The sequence below is a fragment of the Rhinoraja longicauda genome, chromosome 28 (genome assembly GCF_053455715.1).
Source record: "Rhinoraja longicauda isolate Sanriku21f chromosome 28, sRhiLon1.1, whole genome shotgun sequence".
NCBI classification, from domain to species: domain Eukaryota; kingdom Metazoa; phylum Chordata; class Chondrichthyes; order Rajiformes; family Arhynchobatidae; genus Rhinoraja; species Rhinoraja longicauda.
The window spans coordinates 8,331,150-8,351,717 of NC_135980.1; the positions used below are offsets into that span (position 1 = coordinate 8,331,150).

The 20,568-nt window shown below is 43.6% G+C and overlaps 1 protein-coding gene across 1 annotated transcript in view; it reads left to right on the forward strand.

Moving 5' to 3' along the window:
• fgf22 (fibroblast growth factor 22) overlaps positions 1–20,568 on the forward strand; it is a 130,396-nt gene that overhangs the window by 86,877 nt on the left and 22,951 nt on the right. The gene's annotated exons all lie outside the window — the stretch shown is intronic.

Consider the following 20,568-nt stretch of genomic DNA (forward strand, 5'->3'; position numbering starts at 1 on the left):
ATCAAGAACGAGTCGCACCCTGGCCACTCCCTCTTCCACCCTCTCCGATCGGGCAAAAGGTATATAAGTGTGAAAATGCACACCTCCAGATTCAGGGACAGTTTCTTCCCAGCTATTATCAGGCAACTGAACCATCCTACCAACAAATAGAGAGCAGTCCTGAACTACCATCAACTTTTTTTGGAGACCCTTGGACTATCTTTGATCAGACTTTACTGGCTTTATCTTGCACTAAACATTATTCATGTTATTCCCTTTATAAAGTATCTGTAGACTGTGGATGGCTCGATTGTAATCATGTATTGTCTTTCCACTGACTGGTTAGCACGCAACAAAAGTTTTTCACTGTACCTCGGTACACGTGACAATAAACTAAACTTAAACTCAAACACCATCAAGTTTGTGGTCGGCCTCCAGGTTGTGTTGTGGAATCGAGAACTAGAGAACATAAGTTTAAGGTGAGGGGGAAGGAAAGACTTAATAGGAACCTGAGGGAGAACCTGAGAGGCAACATTTTTACACAAAGGGTGGTAGGTATAAGGAACAAGCTGCCCCAGGAAATGGTTGAGGCATGTACCATCACAATGTTTAAGAAACATTTAGACCGGTACATAGATAGGATAGGGATATGGGCCAAATGCAGGCAGTTGGGACCAGTGTAGATGGGGCATGTTGGTCACCATGAACAAGTTGGGCTGAAGGGCCAGTTTCCACACTGTATCACTCTATGACTCTGTGACTCTATGAATTGTAAAGGCGACTCACGGCAGGAAGTGCATAGTTGAGTTTCACCATTGGCATGATTTGACCCAGAAAAGGTTGTGTTTGTGATTTAATTCTGGTTTACATTGTGCTGAAGAAATATGATGCAATTTAATCTCTTGGCTTCTCTGCATTGATAGCCATTGGTGCAATGCTTTAAGAGTTGGGTATTCAGAGGTTTGGTCTTTGGTTTTTTCAAAAGCGGTCTTTGGCTTTCCTCTCCTACCATGCCCTTGATATATTATTGATGTGTTGATATGACACCACTCCTCTTAACAGTGTCTGTTCTGCAGCGATTGAGCAATACTGATCACTTTGAAGTGGTAGCAATGAGCCAACTAAAACATTATTCCAATCCACTGCCCTTTGGAGCGATGCTAAATCTATTTAAGGCCAACTCGATGGAAATATTATTAAATCACCAACTAACTGAGGGATGCTGTTTATTTTGTATTGATGATAGAGAAAAGTTATATACTCTCCGTTGGGTTGCAGGAATTTGCAGTGAATCGGTCTGCCGAATTATGGAAGCTATTAAAGTGTTATACTTTCTCCCCATTGCTATTGGTATGGTAATAATTATGTTCCTAATCAAGGTTTCTAAAGTGTGTAAGAAGGGACTGCAGATGCTGTTTTACACCAAAGATAGACATGACATGCTGGAGTAACTCAGCGGGTCAGGTAGCATCTCAGGAGAAATGGAATAGGGTCTGATGAAAGGTCTCGACCCGAAACATCATCTATAACTTCTCTCCAGAGATGCTGTTCCACCCTCCCCCAACACCTACATTCCCTCCTCTAGCTTCACAATTTGCAATTCTCCAATACTTATCTCACATCTTCTGTCATTTAATCTCTGGTCTTTGAACAACCATCAAAAAATCAACCCACTACCTCCCAGGTTTTGTCCTGCCCCTCTTATCTTCCAATTCCCTTCACCCCCCCCCAACCTAAAAATCAGTCTGAAAAAGGATCCCGACCCAAAACATCACCCATCCATGGTCTCCAGAAATGCTGCCAGACTTGCTGAGTTACTCCAACATTTTGTGTCTTCTTTTGTAAACCAACGTCTGCAGTTCCGTGTTTCTTCATAATGGTTTGGAAACTGTACCATTCACATATTGTCAAATACTTTTTATACAACAGTTTTATTTTTTAAAAACAGTACATTATTTGCCTTCGGGCATCTGACCCAATTAGTTAAGGCTACTGAGGGGAACGGGTAATTTTGAATTAGCAGGTAACAACTATTCTCATATTCATTGTCCACAACACACAAGCAGTTCCCAGGATTACGAATGACCTGACTTTTCCCAACATTTTTCTCATCAGTAATAATAACATTAAAATCTTTTGTGCTATTCATTAATCGTTGCATACGGTATATATTCCATTATTAAAGACACAAAGTGCCGGAATCACTCTGCAAATCAGCCAGCATCTCTGGAGAATGTGGATAGGCAATGTCTCAGTCAACCCAAAACATCGCCTGTTCATGACCTCCAGAGATGCTGCCTTACCCGTTGAGTTACTTCAGCACTTTGTATCTTTTTTTGTAAACCAGCATTTGCAGTCCTTTGAGTCCACATATATTCCGTTTATTTAATTATGGCTAGTTTAGTTTAGAGAGACAGCGCAGAAACAGGCCCTTTGGCCCACCGAGTTTGTGCCAACCAGCGACCCCTACACACCAACACTATCCCATACACACAATGTACAATTTTATCAAGCCAATTAGCCTACAAACATGTAGCTCTTTGGAATGTGGATGGAAACAGGAGCTCCCGGAGTAAAAACCCACGCCGGTCACGGAGAGAATGTACAAACTCTGTACAGACAGCACCTGTGGTCAGGATCGAAACCACGTATATGACACTGTAAGGCAGCAACTCTACCGCTGTACCACCGTTCCACCCTTCTAGTGTTAGCGTGATTATTCAATGAATTATAACAAGTGTTATGTAGAGCAATATGGACATCACTGACTGATGGAGTAATCGACTTTTGGGCAGTTCTCAGGAAAGAAACCCCAACATAACCAGGGACCGCCTGCATTGCCAAGTCCTAGTCAACAGCACTAACTCTGAAGGTTCCCCCAAGGTCCAAGGGATCAGTATCGTTTCTTACAGGTAATCTTTCACATGGGCACATTTGGTAAGGTGGGACGTGTCCATTGAGAATACCTACGGCTACTGTTTAATTACTTCAGTACAACTGTAAAAGCGATGACTCTCATGGACTTGAATTTGGGAATGGCTAGTTAAACATTTGATTGATTGCCGATACAAAGGGATTATCTTGCTGGGAAGATGAGAAGGTTTGACCTTTACATACTGAAGGTTGGAGGAGTGATGTTAATGAAGTAAGAAAGGGCTCGACAATATAAATGCTGGGACAATGTATTCCCTGGTGTGCAGATTTAGAACTTAAGGGTACAGCTTCAGATAATGGGTCACCCACTGAAGACTGAAATGGGTCACAAAGGTCATCTCTCTCAGAGGAGGCTGAGTGATACAGTACATTCAAGACAGGTGGGATTGACATTAAACTCCGATGGAATGAAAGGTCATGATGATCATGCAGTAAAGTTGAATCCATGATCTTGTTGAACAGGTTGGAAGATCTGTAAGCTCTTGTGTTTTAACATGTGACAGGCTAGGCCTGTTCCCAAAATTAATCCATGGAGAGAATATTTCAAACTCCAGTCAGCATCTGCGATCTATATACTAAAACTCTTGTTTGTTTGTTTGTTTGTTTGTTTGTTTGTTTGTTCCTGAACTACAGCCAAAATGGTACACGATAGCGCAACACTTTTAGGCCCACCTTACTCACCATCACCCCTTTGGTGCTAATGGAAGAGGTTTCATTGAAATCGGTGTTATATTTTTAAAGTTATTCACATTTTAAAGTTTAAATCTATCTCCTAGGGAGGGAGGGGAGAGGGGGGTGGAGGGAGGGAGGAGGGAGGATAAGGGGGGTTGAGGGGGATGGAGTGGGGGGGAGGGGAAGGGGAGGGGGAGGGGGAGGGGAGGGGGAAGGGGGAGGGGGGCTGGGGGAGGGGAGGGGGAGGGGAGGAGGGAGGGAGGGGGAGGGGGGAGAGGGGAGGGAGAGGGGAGAGAGGGGAGGGGGAGAGGGGAGGGAAGGGGAGGGGGAGGGGGAATGGGGAGGAGAGGGTGTTGCACCAATGCAGGAGAGGTTTGGGCCCAACGGGTCCACTTGGTCTAGTCTTCTAAATAACTACGGAGCTCTCCTGCCAACAAGTTGGGATGTTTATTGGTTTAAGTATCTGTACAACCTCAAATATATAGGAGTATGGTTGCTGAGTGATTAAATTGCTCCAGTGGTTTGCACTAACCAACTAGAGGCATGAGTTCAAATCCCACCATGGTAGCTGGGGAATTTATATTCAGTTAAGTAAATTATTCTTGAATAAAGAGATTAAGGAATAACTGCAACCACAAAACTACAGAATTTTTATTGCCAATTAAGTCCTTATAAATTTGATCGATATGTGACCCCAGACCCTTAGCAATGGGTTACATTTTAACTGCCCTCCAGCAAGTGTAAGATGATTTAGAAATGTCCAATACATTTCCATATCATGCAAAAGAATGAAGATAGCTTTCAATAATGTGAAGAGGTTAATGCACTGATCAATACATAGTCAGAGTTTGACTTTATTGAAATAGTTTGCAGAGAATTTAGACTTTAGAGATACAGCATGGAAACAGGCCCTTCGGCCCACCGAATGCGCGCCGACCAGCGATCACCTCGTACATTGGCACTATCCTACACACAAGGGACAATTTACAATTGATAGGAGCCAATCAACCTACAAACCTGTACACCTTTGAAGTGTTTGAGGAAACCGGAGCACCCAGAGAAAAACCTTGCGGTTACAGGGAGAATGTGCAAACTCCGTACAGGCAGTACCTGTAGTCAGGATCGACCCTCGTCTCCAACAATTCTACTACTGTGCCACTGTGCTGCCTCAATTCAGACATGATAATTCACTGATATTGTCTATCTATATTACCCAAACGTGCCGCGTCTAACATGGAATATTTGAGGGTTGTCATAGTAGAAGATGACAGATTATTATATTGATTACACTTGCAATTAACAGAACTGGTTTTGGTTACTATAGCACTTCTCTTCTTGATCACATTGTGCTCCTCAATTTTCCATCTGGAAGATTTAAAGAAGATTTGGAGGCTGAGGGGTGACCTTATTAAGGTGTACAAGATCATGAGGGGCATGGATAAGGTGAATGCTTACAGTCTTTTTCCCCCAAGCCAGAACTGGAGGACAAAGGCTTAAGGTGAGAGGGGGCTAGATGGGAGAATGACTTCTGGGGCACCTACCACATTGAGAGGGTAGACCAGCCCAATATGCCAACTTGGTTGGGATGGATAAGGTGGGCTGAAAGGGCCTGCTTCAATGGTGTACAACTCTATGGCTCAATCAGTGATGATCGTATTAAATAGCAAGAGCAAGATCAAGGGCTTACACCTGCTCTTAATTCGTGCGTTTGTATGTTTGTATGTTCCAATGCCTTCCTGTTTCCAGGTGTATCCAGAGCGCTGCAGCAGGGAATTTCTGGTTCAATTTAGTTTTCCCCTCCTCTCAGCACTCCCGTTTTCCAAAGTGCATCGATGCCCCTCTGTGACATTAGCACCACCTCCAACTCCTCCCTCATTTATATAACTTGGCTCGTGTGTCAGCTCTCGGAGTCATGTTTTCCATTTAGTTTGTGTCTCCATTTACTTTCCTTCCACAGCTTTTCCATATTAAATAACAGATGAGGCAATGACCACTCTGTGGGCTGCACTGCACAGCACATTGCTGATACTTAAGGTGGCAAATCATCCTCCCTATTGCATGTTGGTCTTGTTCTACATCATATCCCACACTGGGTTCACTTAATGAGTGCTATTTAAATCGCCCCCTAACACCACTCCCTGACAATGCTGCCACTGGCAAACACAGAAAGTGTTTGAACCCATTTCCCTCCCCGTCCTCTTCTGCTTGTATTCCTTCACAATCATCTCATCTTCTATCCTTACCTCACACCTTTTGTCTTTTCATCTCTGACCTTCGGCAATCATCTGCCTATCCAACCACCCCCCCCCCCCCCCCCCCCCCCTTTCCCCATCACCTGTATCCACCTATTACTCACCAGAGATAGGCACAAAATGCTGGAGTAACTCAGCGGTTCAGGCAACATCTCTGAAGAAAATAAATAGGTGACGTTTTGGGTCGGAACCCTTCTTCAGACTGCTAATAAAGATGAGGGATTGGGGGCCTGGAAACTGATAAAGACTTGGTCCTGCTCCTCCTCTCTTCCAGCTTGATCCTACCCCCCCTCCCCCATCACAGTCAGTGTGTAGAAGGGAACCAACCCGAAACGTCACCTACCCATGTTCTCCAGAGATGCTGCCTGACCATCGTCTTATAAAATGACTTATAAACCATCGTCCTTGTGTATACTTATTATTACCTATCCTGATGGACTGAAAGCATTTGTGTTTCCAAGGCCATTTAGTGACATGGAGTCATGCAGCATAGACACAGGCCCTTCTGCCCATCATATCCATGCTGACCGTTTTGCCCACTTCCACTAACCCCTTGTGACTGCATTAGGTCTACATCTTTCTATACCTTGCCAATTTAAGTGCATTTCAAAACAAATCTTAAGCATGGTCACTGTAAATGATCCACCACCTCCTCTGGTAGCGAGCTCTAGATATCAACTACTCTCTATGTAAAAAAAGCCCTCCCCTCAAATCCCCTTTAGAACCCCTTCTTCTCACCTTGAACGTATGCCGTCTTGTTTTATGATAACCTACCACAATAGAAAGTTTCCGACTAGCTACCCTATCTGTGCCCCTTATAGTTTTGTATACCTCTATCAGGTCGCTCCTCAGCCTTCTTTAGTCCAGGGAAAACAAGCCCAACCTATCCAATAAATATACCCAACCCACCCCATAAATATAGTCCTCCAATCCAGGCAACATCACGGTGAAGAACACAAAGTGTTGGAGTAACCCAGTGGGGCTGGAGGACATGGGTAGGTGACGTTTTGGCTTGGGATCCTTCTTCAGTTTTCTAGCAGCCTAAAGGTCGCCTATCCATGCGCTCCAGAGGTGCTGCCTGACCCAATGAATTATTCCAACACTTTATGTGCTTCGCAAGATTCCAGCATCCGCAGTTCCTTGTGTCAACATCCTGGACAATCTTCTCTGCACTCTTTCCAGTACAATCACATCCCTCCCATGGTGTGGCACCCTGAATTGCCCACATTCCTCCAAGTGTGACTTAACGAGTGTTTTGTACAGTTGCAATATAACATCCCGGCTTCCATGAAACTAAACATGTCATATGCCTTCTTCACCACTCTGTCCACCAATGCTGTCTCTTTGAGGGAGCAATTACCTTGAATCCTAAGGTTACCCTGTTCCTCAATCTTCCTTAGCACCTTACCATTTACTGTACATAACCGACCTTCATTTGACTTCCCAAAATGCATCACCTCACACTTGCCAGGATCTAATTCCTCTGCCCAACTTTCCATTTGATCTCTATTTTGCTACAGCTTTCATGCTATCCATCACACCAGTAACTTTTGGTCATTCACAAAATTTGGCTCAAAAAGCGCACACCACCAGACTCAGAAACAGCTCTGTCCCCTCTATTATCCGGCTATCCATAAGCTAGACTACTTTCTGATTAATCTCTATCCCATTGTGGACATGGACTTTGTCTACGGAACTGATGCGTTACAATGCTGAGAACTATATTCTGCACTCTGCACCTTTCCCTTTGCTCTAACTATTGTGCTTGAGTTTGATTTGATTGTATTCATGTATAGTATACCTGATCTTTATGGCTAACATGCATAACGATTTTCACTGTGCCTTGGTACACATGACAGTAATAAACTTAGACCTAAACTTAAACTTATTAATCATATATCCAAGCCATTAATATATATTGCAAAAAAAGAGTTCCAACACTGATCCCTGTGGTACACATTATTCGGTCAGAAAAGCAATTTTCTGTCACTACCCTGTGCCTCCTATCACCAAGCCAATTATGGATCTAATTACATAGCTCATCTTGGACCCTATGTGCCTTAATCTTCTAGACCAGCCTAACAAACCCACCAAATGGCTGACTAATGTTGATGTAGATAACATCTATTATCCTCCCATCTTCAATCTTCTTATTCACCTCATACAACATACAAAAACACAGAAAAATAGGTGCAGGAGTAGGCCATTCGGCCCTTTGGAGGCAGCACTGCCATTCAATATGGTCATGGCTGATTATCTAAAATCAATACTTTCTCCCCATATCCCTTGATTCCTTTAGCCCTTAGAGCTAAATCTAACTCTCTCTTGAAAACATCACGTGAATTGGCCTCCTATGGCAGAGAATTCCACAGATTCACAACTCTCTGGGTGAAGAGGTTTTTCCTCATCTCAATCCTAAATGGCCTACCCCTTATTCTTAAACTGTGACCCCTGGTTCTGAACTCCCCCAACATCGGGAACATTTTTCCTGCATCTATCTTGTCCAATCCTTTAAGAATTTTATATGTTTCTATAAGATCCCCTTTCATCCTAAATTCCAGTGAATACAAGCCCAGTCGACCCATTCTTTCATAATATGTCAGTCCCTTCATCCCAGGAATTAACCTGGTGAACCTACACTGCACTCCCTCAATAACAATAATGTCCTTCCTCAAATTAGGAGACCAAAATTGCACACAATACTCCAGGTGCGGTCTCAGCAGGGCCATGTACAACTACAGTAGAACCTCCTTGCTCCTAAACTCAAATCCTCTCGCAATGAAGGCCAACATGCCATTAGCTTTCATCACTGCCTGATGTACCTGCATGCTTACTTTCAGTGGCTGATGTACAAGCATACCCAGGTCTCGTTGCACCTCCCCTTTTCCTAATCTGAACCGAAGATAGACACAAAATGCTGGAGTAACTCAACGTGTCAGACAGCATCTTTGGAGAAAAGGAATAGGTGGTTTCGGATCAGAACCCTTCTCTTCCCTTCACACTTTTCTCCTAAGATGCTGCCTGGCCAGTTGAGTTACTCCAGCACTTTGTGACTACTTTAAACAAATTAGTGGGGACAAGAATCTGAAGAAGGGTTCCCACCGAAAACCTCACCTATTCCTTTTCTCCAGAGATGCTGCCTGCCCCGCTGAGTTACTTCAGCATTTTGTGTCTATCTAAGATTTCCTTTGTATTAAGCCATGGTGACTTTTCCTGATCAGCCCCAAATTTACATCCCATCCCATCCCATAGGATTTCCCCCAATAATTTCGCTATCACTGATGTTAGGTTCACTGGCCTGTGATCAAAGATACTAGAGGAACAAGATGAACCACTCCGTTGAATTCGCCTATACTGAAGTGTAGTACGCAAAGGAGCTTAACGTCCGCCATTTTAGTAGGCAAAACCGTTATGCCTCTCACAGTGTAATCAGTGTTTTGGGAGAACAGTATGTGTGATGATACCATTAAAATGCAGAATATATCTCATCTATCAATTCACAGATTTTTGTCATTTTTCTTTTTAAATGTTTCTGCAAGTTTCTGCCTACTAAAATGGCGCCATGACATACTGCGTTTTTTAGGGTCGAGTGGTCTATCTTGCTCCTCTAGTATCTTTGCCTCCTCTAGTATCTAGTATCCTATTGCTTCATAAATAACACATTAGTGATCACATTGGCTGTCCTCATCTTCTAGCATATTATCTGTGAGTAACACAGTTGCAAAAGTTTCATCAGTGCCCCAGCTACCTCCTCCCTTGCTGCCCATAGCAACCAGGGAGAGGCCTTATCTGGCCGTGGGGGTTTATCAGCCCTAATGTGTTCCATGACATCTACCACCTCCTGCTTCTTAATACTGCTCCAGATTATCGATGTGCCCCTCGGAGAATGGAGGGATATGGATCACGTGCAGGAAGATGAAATTAGTTTATCTTGGCATCACATTTGGCTCAGATATAGTGCATTAACCTCTCTATCTCCATGTCCTTCTACTTGGTGAATTCCTCTCCATTCATTAAGGACCTGGCTCTACAGATGGGTTACTTCTTTGGTCTCTAAGCAGACCCACTCTTTCAGAAGATGGGTCCTGACCTGAGATAATGTCTATCCATTTCCCACCTTGGATGCTGGCTGATTCGCTGCGTTCCTCCTGGTACAGTTTCTCCCAGCCTCCCAGTCTCTCCTTGATCACCCTCCTGCACCTGATATATTTCTCAACTGTCTTGGGACATTGAGACAATAGATAATAGACAATAAGTGCAGGAGTAGGCCATTCGGCCCTTTGAGCCAGCACCTCCATTCAATGTGATCATGGCTGATCATTCTCAATCAGTATCTCGTTCCTGCCTTCTCCCCATACCCCCTGACTCTGCTATCCTTAAGAGCTCTATCTAGTTCTCTCTTGAACGCATTCAGTGAATTGGACACTTCTGCCTTCTGAGGCAGAGAATTCCACAGATTTACAACTCTCTGACTGAAAATGTTTTCCTCATCTCCGTTCTAAATGGCCTACCCCTTATTCTTAAACTGTGGCCCCTTGTTCTGGACTCCCCCAACATTGGGAACATGTTTCCTGCCTCTAACGTGTCCAACCCCTTAATAATCTTATATGTTTCGATAAGATCCCCTCTCATCCTTCTAAATTCCAGTGTAAGGCATTCAAGTCCTGCCACACTGAGGCTTCTCTGTTTAGAAGCTGCATTTCATGTCTAATTTAAATAGTTAATTATCCATTTATTTGAAGATATAGATCTTCCAGCAAGGGTGACACAGTGGCACAGCTGGTAGAGCACCGCTGCCTCACAACACCATAGACTGAGTTCGATCCTGACCTCAGGCATTGGCTGTGTGAAGTTTGCACCTTTTCCCTGTGACCATGTGGGACTTCCCCGGGTGCTCCAGTTTCCTCCACAAACTAAAGACATGCGGGTTTGTAGGTTAATTTGCCTCCCTAAATTGCACGCAGTGGATGCAGGGAGTGGATGTGGAAGTGGGATAACATAGTGTGAAGGGGTGTCGATGGTCGGCATGGACTGAAGGGCCTGTTTTCATGCTTTACCTTTCAATCAATCGATTGATTACAAAGAAGTCTTTAATATTTACAAAAGTCTGGATTTATATAAAAATCTGAATGATTCTTGATTAATTCATATCTAGTGGAGTAGATTTGTCAAACAAGATCTACTGTTTTATGATTAACCTATTAACGACTTGAATAGATGTTTATCATTGGTAGATAGTGCTAAGTGCACTACATCATATCACTGTTATTTGCCTGCTAAAGACAGTCGTATTTCAGGGGCAATTTACATCTATACCGCATATTAGTGCTACCAACTAGCGATGAATTGTTGGACAACTCTGTTCTGATGGTCAGATTTCTGCCATCTAATTTCATTTTGCTGATGATGTCAACGGCATTGGTTATAGTTCTCAAGTTTACAGATGAGACACAAAGTGGTGAAATAACTCGGGTCAGACGGCATTTCTGGAGAGAAAGGATGAGTGACGATTCAGGTCGGGACTCAACTTCTGAAGGAGGATCCCGACCCACAAAAATCCCATGTCCATTTTCTCCAGAGATGCTGCCTGACCCGCTGAGTTACTCCAGCACTTTTGAGTCTAGATTTGGTATAAACCGATATCTGCAGTTCTTTGTTCTATACTCAGGTTTACAGTTCCCTGGAACATCATATTCGTTTTCCTTCAGAGTTTTAGCACAGTTTCCATATACAGTGGTAAGAATATTGTTGTTTCTTCATCGCTAAATGCCTACTTACCTCCTCAAAAATACAGTAACAGGATAAATGTGGTATTGAAAGCTACCACTGTTGATAGATTGTCTTTAGTGGAACATTTTTTATGGAGAGCTCTTGTTTGCCTGAATTGGATGTGAGATCCTTTTAAATGATTCTCGATGAACGATCTGCTCTGTAATAGTCAGAAGGTTTATTGAAATCCAGATCATGATGTTAAGGACACTCCAGGCCTCGAGGTTCTGAGCTGTAAGGAGAGGTTGGGCAGGTTAGGACTTTATTCATTGGAATGCAGGAGTCAGAGGAGTGATCTTATGGAGGTGTATAAACCACGAGCGGATGAATATAGTCTGTTTGAGGGCATAGGTTTAAAGTGAGAGGGAAGCGTTTTCATTGAAACCTGAGGGGCAATATTTTCCACACAGAGGGTGGTTAATATATGGAACCAGCATCCAGAGGAAGTAGTTGTGGCAGATGCAATAACAGCACGGTGGCGCAGCGGTAGAGTTGCTGCCTTACAGCGAATGCAACGCCGGAGACTCAGGCTCGATCCTGACTACGGGCGCCGTCTGTACGGAGTTTGTACGTTCTCCCCGTGACCTGCGTGGGTTTTCTCCGAGATCTTCGGTTTCCTCCCACACTCCAAAGACGTACAGGTATGTAGGTTAATTGACTGGTAATATGTAAAAATTGTCCCTAGTGGGTATAAGATAGTGTTAGTGTGCGGGGATCGCTGGGCGGCGCAGACTTGGTGGGCCGAAGGGCCTGTTTCCGTGCTGTATCTCTAAAACTAAAAAAAATCTAAAAACATTTATTGGACATTTGGACAGGTACATAGATAGGAAAGGTTTAGAGGAATATGGGCCAATCACAGGCAAATGGGACTAGCTCAGAAGGGGCATATCATATCATATCATATATATACAGCCGGAAACAGGCCTTTTCGGCCCACCAAGTCCGTGCCGCCCAATGATCCCCGTACATTAACACTATCCTACACCCACTAGGGACAATTTTTACATTTACCCAGCCAATTAACCTACATACCTGTACGTCTTTGGAGTGTGGGAGGAAACCGAAGATCTCGGAGAAAACCCACGCAGGTCACGGGGAGAACGTACAAACTCCTTACAGTGCAGCACCCGTAGTCAGGATCGAACCTGAGTCTCCGGAGCTGCATTCGCTGTAAAGCAGCAACTCTACCGCTGCGCTACCGTGCCGCCCATCTGGTCAGCATGGACAAATTTGGTTGAAGGGACTGTTTTTATGCTGTATAACTATCACTTAATCAATGTTATTTTTGTTTGTCAGGATATGATGTTCTGAGTTATGTTTGATGGTCACCAAAGTAGCAACACTTGGTATTTATTAAGAAAGTGCAACAAAGTAAAGCTAGAGTGATTTCTAATTATTTTGCTGATGACATGGGTGGCATTGCAGATGATACTAAGCTGGGGGGTAGTGTGAATTGTGAGGAAGATGCAATAAGGCTGCAGGGTGACTTGGACAGGTTGTGTGAGTGGGCGGATACATGGCAGATGCAGTTTAATGTAGATAAGTGTGAGAGGTTATTCACTTTGGAAGTAAGAATAGAAAGGCAGATTATTATCTGAATGGTGTCAAGTTAGGAAGAGGGGATGTTCAACGAGATCTGGGTGTCCTAGTGCATCAGTCACTGAAAGGAAGCATGCAGGTACAGCAGGCAGTGAAGAAAGCCAATGGAATGTTGGCCTTCGTAACAAGAGGAGTTGAGTATAGGAGCAAAGAGGTCCTTCTACAGTTGTACCGGGCCCTGGTGAGACCGCACCTGGAGTATTGTGTGCAGTTTTGGTCTCCAAATTTGAGGAAGGATATTCTTGCTATTGAGGGCGTGCAACATAGGTTCACTAGGTTAATTCCCGGAATGGCGGGACTGTCGTATGTTGAAAGGCTGGAGCAATTAGGCTTGTATACACAGGAATTTAGAAGGATGAGGGGGGATCTTATTGAAACATATAAGATAATTAGGGGATTGGACACATTAGAGGCAGGAAACATGTTCCCAATGTTGGGGGAGTCCAGAACAAGGGGCCACAGTTTAAGAATAAGGGGTAGGCCATTTAGAATGGAGATGAGGAAGAACTTTTTCAGTCAGAGAGTGGTGAAGGTGTGGAATTCTCTGCCTCAGAAGGCAGTGGAGGCCAGTTCGTTGGATGCTTTCAAGAGAGAGCTGGATAGAGCTCTTAAGGATAGTGGTGTGAGGGGGTATGGGGAGAAGGCAGGAACGGGGTACTGATTGAGAGTGATCAGCCATGATCGCATTGAATGGCGGTGCTGGCTCGAAGGGCTGAATGACCTACTCCTGCACCTATTGTCTATTGTCTATTGTCTATTGTCTATTGTTTATAATTCCCAAGTTTCCAGTTTCCAGGAACAGCAGTATATTTGTCTTTCTTCAGTGTCTTGTCACAGTTTCCATATTCAATGAGGAAAGAGAGCCGGTTACAAAAGAGAAGCAAGTGTTATTTTCTATTAATAAGAAATAAAATAGAAGTTCAACAACCAGGGCGACATGGTGGTGCAGCATTAGAGTTGCTGCCTTACAGCGCCAGAGACCTGGGTTCGTTCCTGACTATGGGTGCTATGTGAACGGAGTTTGTACGTTCTCCCCGTGACCTGCGTGGCTTTTCTCCAGGATCTCCAGTTTCCTTCCACGCTCCAAAGACGTCCAGGTTTGTAGATTAATTGGCTTAGTGCAAATGCAAAATTGTCCCTAGTGTGTGTAGGATAATGTGTGGAAATCGCTGATTGGCGTGGACTCGGTGGGCCAAAGGGCCTGATTCTGTGCTCTATTTCTAAATTAAACCAAACTAAACTAAATTAAACTAAACTAAAACTTAAAATAACAACAGCATGTTAGAGGGGCAGTTAATCAAACTATTTCTGAGAACAGATGTTCAGGTACAACAGTTGGAATGCTTATTTCATTCATATGTCAAAGAAACTAATCCAATGAAAATATTTTAACACACCTTTATTTTGAGGCATTTATTCACAAAAAGCTGGAGTAATTCAGCAGGTCAGGCAGCATCTCAGGAGAGAAGGAATGGGTGACGTTTCGGGTCAAGACCCTTCTTTTGAGGCATATATCTGTCCTTGCAGGACTAAGCAGCATGTTTTTTACAGAATTACTCATTTGCTTATATAGAGGGCACAGCTCTAAGGTGAGAGGGGCAAAGTTTAAAGGTCATGTGTGGAGAGAGTGGTCTTGCGCAGAGAGTGGTGGGTGCCTGGAATGCTCTGTGGGGTGCGGTTTTGGAAGCAAATATGATCGTGGCATTTAGGATTAATAGATTTGAGTTAGAAACATGGATATGGATATGGATATGTAGGGAGGGATATGGATCACCTGGTGGATTAGATTCATTTAAATTGGCATCGTGTTTGGCACAGACAATGTGGCCCGTTCCTGTGCTGTACCGGTTTATGTTCCCTGTAAGGAACTTGTTGAAATTAATCTCTGTCTGGATGGAGTACTGTCTCTCTGTCAAATCAAGTCGAGATTATTGCCAAGTACATTGAGGTACAGGTACGACGAGAAGCTTCCATGCGGCAGCATGTACGCACACATTGAATAAACCTACCCTTGGAACCATAGTCATAATCACTGCATGTCATTCGTGTTGTGGTTTGTGTTGTTTTTCTACAATCCAACTGGAGACAGAGCTGTAAAGGACAGGCAGCTGCAAAAACGACGGGACATTTCGGGAGGAAAGGAAGATTAATGATGGGTAAATGTTTACAAGAGTAAGATAGCACGGTGAAGAATCAACCCTCTAAATCACTTTTCAGAGTGCCATGGGAGATGTGTAGTTCAAAATAAATAGTTTGATGAGTGTTTTGAAAACAGGCAGAGGAAGTATAAACCAATACACTGAACGTCCTGCCTTGTGCAAGCTCATTAAAACTATTGACACAGAGTTTTGCACCAATGGAATGAAAGACAAACAATTAAATAAATGTGGGGAACATAGTCAAGAGACAGGGAAATGATTTTTTTTCATCTCAAAATACCTTTAAGAGTGGCAACAAAGGCTACCCCTATGAAAGACTGCCTCTTTTGGAAGTTTGCTATCATTTTATCAGTTGCATTGGAAATTGTTTTAATGGTTCAATGAAACTTTATTGTCCCATGCCCAGTGAAATTCTTTTTTTACTTTAGTTCATTGACTTTCCAACTATACATTAGGCACAATCATGCTAAGTATAAGTGTGTAAGATAGTAGACCACACTGAACCAGTGCACAAATAGTGCCATCTTGCACCTTTTAAATGGATCTCAGTGTATGATATCCTATATGCTAGTGTGATGCTTTACCAATATCAATGTCATTTTTGTTTAGTTTTATAGTTTTTTAGTTTTAGACATACAGTGTGGAAACAGGCCCTTCGGCCCACCGAGTCCACACCGAGCAACGATCCCTGCACATTAACACTTTCCTACACATTCCAGTGACAATTTACACTTAAACCAAAGCCAATTAACCTTCAAACCTGTACATCTTTGGAGTGTGGGAGGAAACCAAAGATTTCGGAGGAAACCCACGCGATCACGGGGAGAACGTACAAACTCCGTACAGAACAGCATCCGTAGTCGGGATCGAACCTGGGTCTCTGGCGCTGCAAGCGCTGTAAGGCAGCAACTCTACCGCTGCGCCACCGTGCCTCCCTGTTTGCCAAGACTTGAAATTCCGAGTTCTGTTTGACTTTTCAGAGCAGTTATTCTTAGCAATTGTTTCAACTTCTGAAGGAAGTCCTAGATCAGAAAGGGATACAAAATATAGTTTGCTGCATCTACAGATTCCTCTCCCCTACACAAAACCAACACTCAACCACCCCCCCTCCCCCATCCCCCCCCCCCCCCACACACACACAACCCAACACACACCCCCAGCCCCCACCCAAAGAAAAATCCAAGGGGTGAAGAAAGGCTTTTGTTCACATTTAACTGTGCCAGATCACCACTGCAGGGCCAGAATGAGAAAGGCGTGTTGTAATGGGAAGGTAGACCTTAAGCCTACACAAGTGCAGCCAGCATGGGGCACAGAGTCCCAGATCAAAGGTGCTAGTCACGGTCATTAGCCTCAAATGCAGAGTCAACATGAAAAGATGTCTTAGAAGCAGGCCCTCTCCATTTATAACTGAGCAAACTGTGAAATAATTGAAAAGGTATGTCAATCAGGGGAAGGCCACAGTAGGATTTGATGAGTTCCCATGCAGTATTGTACTAACTGGGCTGTGGAGATGGGGCCAGCACAGGAAAAGCTTACTAAAGCCTTAGAGGACTTTGGGGCTGCCCTTTAATCTGTACAATTAATAAGCCTTTTACTCTTTTTTGTACACTCATTGAATATAACTGGGAGCTATTGTTAAAGGCACTCTCAGGTGAGCACTTTGGGGTCAAAAAGGAGCCTAGTCAGAGCTTTATTCTATAGACCACACAGTATTTGAAACCTGACAAAAGGCCCTGTCAGGCCATCAGGTCAGAGACGGTTGATTGATCTTATACCCAGTCTTTTTTTTTCTGCGAAGGCCTGTTTCCTTTTGGAAGGAGCAGAGTCACTCTTATGTTTCGACCATGTTACAGCTTTTATTTCAAAGCCAGGAACATTTAACTAGTTTTCTTGCCCCGGCTCACCAGAAGCCGAAATGCATAACAACAAAGAGTTCTGAAACGGCTTTGTGTTGCTTCACTAAACAGCCCGGGAGCATTAGAGGCAAGCGTATTTAAAAGACAAAAATAGGCCGCACTCAGTAGCCAGACAAACAGGTGGACATCATATTGTGGGGTTTTTTCCCCTCTCTCTCATTCTATAATTAAAGCGCACTTAAAGATGTTTTTAATACAATTGTACTTGCACCAAAACAAATATTTCCCAATGAAGTCTGGCACTGAAATTTGGAACATTTCACAAATAAAAAGACCGGGTAAGCCTGGCTGAATTGTTTACCATTCCTCACTGCTGATATATGAAAAGTATGCGTGGAATCGTGAAGTACAATTCCAAGAAGATTGGAAAATTCATCGCCCGTTATAGTTAAAAAGAGAATCTGAATTCTCTTTCATCATTCCTCATTCATCTTAAATCAGTGGGCAGAGGTATTGATGGGTGGATTTCAAGATTGTGATGCCCGCAACCACAGGAAAGATATCTGGGAAATCCATGCAATAAAATGGAATTAAACTTGTCCGATTGTGGTCAGATGGTGGCACTGCTAATAATGGACGTATAACATGAACCAGAGGTTACAGGGTTAGTTAGAAACATAGAAACATAGAAAATAGGTGCAGGAGTAGGCCATTCGGCCCTTCGAGCCTGCACCGCCATTCAAAATGATCATGGCTGATCATCCAGCTCAGTAGCCTGTACCTGCCTTCTCTCCATACCCCCTGATCCCTTTAGCAAAAAGGGCCACATCTAACTCCCTCTTAAATATAGCCAATGAACTGGCCTCAACTACCTTCTGTGGCAGAGAATTCCACAGACTCACCACTCTCTGTGTGAAGTTAACGAGGAATGGTTTGCTTTAGTCCTCCTTCATTAACAGTTTTGAAAACACACGGGAATAATTGCTCTGATCGCTATTTCTAATGAGATTAAAAATGCGTCCTTGCTGGATCAGTTAGAGTGGAACTGAGGAATGGATCGGCCATGATTATGAAACTACAATAGTCTGGTAGGAGGAAATCAGCTTCATATTTAGTTTAGAAATCATATTTAGTTTAGAAATTTAGTTCAGAGATACAGCAGGGAACCAGGCGCTTCATCCCACGGAGTCCATGCCACCCATCGACCACCCGTTCCCACTAGTTCTGTGCCATCCCACTCCCTCATCCACTCCCTGCACACTGCGGGCAATTTACTGCAGCCTGTTCACCTACAAACCCGCACGTCTTTGGGACGTGGGAGGAAACCGGAGCACCCAGAGGAAACCCATGCCACCCCTTTTCCGGGGTGTCATCCGCGCCCGGGTGGTGTTGGAGAGGGACTACGCGCTGTCCACGGGCACCCTGGAGGATTTCCGGGACCGCTGGGCACCGCGGGGGATTGGATGTATCCTGGATGGGGATTGTCATATAATTATATAATAGTTTCTTTTGGTATATTTGTTTGTATAGTATTCTGGTGGTGGGTTATGTTCTGTTTTATTGTATTGTAAATATTGTTTTTAAATAATTGAGTATAATTTTTGATAATAATTTTTAAAAAGAGGAAACCCACGCAGTCGCAGGGAGAACGTGCATACTCCACAAGGACAGCACCGGAGGTTAGAATCGAACCCGGGTCTCTGGTGTTGTGAGGCAGCAGCTCTACCAGCTTCGTCATTGTGCCACCCTGCTAAGTTTGATTGAAGCATGAACTGAAGAAATTGATGGATAAAAACCCAGAACCATAACATTGTTCTAAAGGAAGCTTGTTATCCATAGAAAGTGTTGGAAGTGGTAAGGGACACTTTCTTCACTCAGAGGGTAATCCTTATTTTCAATGAGCTGCCAGACGAAGCTGCGGAAGTGGATACAACTACAACTTTCAAAAGACATTTGGACAGATATATGGACAGATAGGAACAGTTCAGAAGGGCCAAATGGACTCACATGGGACTAACCCAATATGCCGACATGGACAAGGTGGGCCGAAGAGCACATTTCCATGTAAACAGCTCTATGACCCAATGATTATAAAATACAGTGTGCGCTGCACATGACAACAGGAAGGTATTATGGTAGATCAACTTACTTTGTAACCAATTACAAATACATGGTTTGTTATGAACTCCAGACTTGTGAATTATGTAGAAAGGATTAGATTCTAATTAGCAAAAGAAAGAGGGTCGGGAACTTGTAGGTTATCTCAGGGTACCAAGTGTTAATGTGAAAAGAGCCATGGTGCTCTGGATCATCTGCAGGTGCTCTGGATCATCTGCAGGTGCTCTGGATCATCTGCAGGTGCTCTGGATCATCTGCAGGTGCTCTGGATCTTCTGCAGGGCTAACTCAGCCCAGGACGTGGAAATCACCAGCCATAATTTTCAAGTCAGAAATTTGAGTAGTGACCACGTCCATTTACCCAAACAACACAGCCCACAGCTGTTGTTCAATGTCAGATCCACTGACTTTTTGGTTTTAAAAACATAGAAAATAGGTGCAGGAGGAGGCCATTCTGCCCTTCGAGCCAGCACCGCCACCTGGTTTTGGGGAGAAGGCAGGAGAATGGGCTTAGGAGGGAGAGATAGATCAGCCATGATTGAATGGCGGAGTAGACTCGATGGGCCGAACGGCCTAATTCCACTCCCATCACTTATGAATATGACCATGGCTGATCATCCAAAATCAGTACCCCGTTCCTGCTTTCTCCCCAAATCCCTTGATTCCGATTTTGACGTTCTCCTGTCCGTTGACAATGGTAATTACTCTTGAAACATGATTAGAACTGGATCAAGCACATTTTTTGGAAAGACCTGACCAACTCACTCCAGCGAGTTTGGTCAATACTCCAACCCTGGTCTGGGAACTCTGTATTTGTTGATCTCTTTGGGGCAGGGAGGGTCCTGGTTCCTATGCAGTTTTGCTTTCTGGAAAGGGCGTGTCATCATTTTTTCATTCAGTCTTGGAATGTAATTCTCGCCAGTAAGGCCGGCATTGATTATCATCCATTAAGGACCTTGAGAAAATAGTGGCCAACCAGTTATTTCACAAGTTAGTGGCTTGTTTGGCCACTTATAAGGATAGTTCAGGCTCAACCACATTGGTAAGCTTTCAAGTCATGTCGAAGAGTCAAGCATCAAGAAGAGTGTTTAATTATCACATGTGCTGGCAACAAAACAATAACATTCTTACTTACTGCAGCTTAACAGGCCTATTAACGCATTAACACACATATAGTAACAAATATATAGTAATCAACAATACGATAAATTAACAACAGCAATACTAGGTA